The sequence below is a fragment of the Athene noctua genome, chromosome 3 (genome assembly GCF_965140245.1).
Source record: "Athene noctua chromosome 3, bAthNoc1.hap1.1, whole genome shotgun sequence".
In the NCBI taxonomy this organism is placed as follows: Eukaryota; Metazoa; Chordata; class Aves; order Strigiformes; family Strigidae; genus Athene; species Athene noctua.
This window is the reverse complement of record NC_134039.1, coordinates 72,453,745-72,455,159: the sequence shown is the minus strand read 5'-3', so window position 1 is coordinate 72,455,159 and position 1,415 is coordinate 72,453,745.

Here is a 1,415-nt window from a genome sequence, read left to right as displayed (position 1 = left end):
CAAAGCATTCCAGCAGTTTACCTATAGACATTTCTTATAGCACAGCAGCAGGGGAAGCCTGCTGTGGAGTGAGAAAGCCTTAACGGTGTTACACTATGAAATGTAGTTTCAGCAAGTAGCTTCTTTCCAGTTTAGCAGTGTTGGCTTCAACATGCCTGATTTTAGGACTGTACTAGAACGCTTTGAAACTGAGGCCATTGAGGATAACCATGCCTGAGTAGGTCACTGAACAAATATTTCACTTGATGCAGTACCCTCAGTGCCTCTCTGACATTAGTTGAAACATTGTCACTGATCCTAAATTTGAAACTTTTCCCAGGGTGAGGAGGACACATGCTTCATTTCACTTCTGCAAGATCTTTCCTAGGTTGTCCTCCATACATAACATGGAAGAGCTGCAATGAGTACTAAGTGTGCAGGGTTGACTTTTTCAGCCTCAACCCTATCTCCAACTCTAAATTACAGCAGGGCAGCCGAGGAGTGCATTCTCTTCGACCCCCCTCGGGCAAACGAGAAGCCGCAGCCCCGGGCCACCTTCTGTCACTTCAGGCAGGACACGAAGCGCCTGCGAGCTCCAAGCCGCTTCTTCCCGCCGAGGCGGCTGGGTGAGCCGAGGGGTGGTTCAGAGAGCAGAAGCAGTTGACCAGGTGTTTGTATCTCTGCACGGAGCCGATTCCCAAAGCTTCGATCCTGGGATGCATCAGGGCTTTGGAAACTCAGGGGAGGTTTCTGTGTGCGCCAAGCAGCACGTGGAGCGGCTGATGCTACCGTGTCCCCTCAGGCCCGTCTTCACAGCGAGCGCTGCCGGAGGCCGCCGGCGGGCAGACGGCTCCTCAGGGCGGCTGGTGAAGGGGGACGAGGCCACCCCCCTGCCCGGGGGTTCGTGTGCGTGCGGCGAGCCCCGCTCCGCACGCCGGAGGGTAATTCCCGCCGACAAGGACCCGCATCCCGCGCTGCCCCCGGGCGGCAGGGCTGCCGGGCGGCCGGCTTCGGAATGCAGTCCCCCGCCCCGAGGGGACGGGAGGGGACGGGGCCGCCGCGGGGCTGGGAGGGTCGCTCCGGGGAGCGCCGGCCCGGGGCAGGGCTTGCGAAGGGGCCAGCGGGGCCGGAGGGGGAGGGCGGACGGAGGCGTCGCCCGGGCCAGCCCGGAGCCGGGTCTCTCTGTTTCCCCGTAAATAAAGCGCCCGGCCGCGGCCGGCCGTATAAATGCCTCCGCGGCGCGGCCGGCTCGCCCTGCCCGAGGCCGGGGAGCGGGCGCGGGCGCAGGTAGAGCCGCGGGCGGCCGGGACGGCGGCGGGGGCCGCGCTGCGCCGCCGCTTCAGGACGCGGACAGCTCTGGGCGGCGGGGCCGAGCCGCGCCCCGGGCCGAGGGGCGGCGGGCGGCGGGCGGCGGGCCGCCAGGGGGTGCCGGCGCG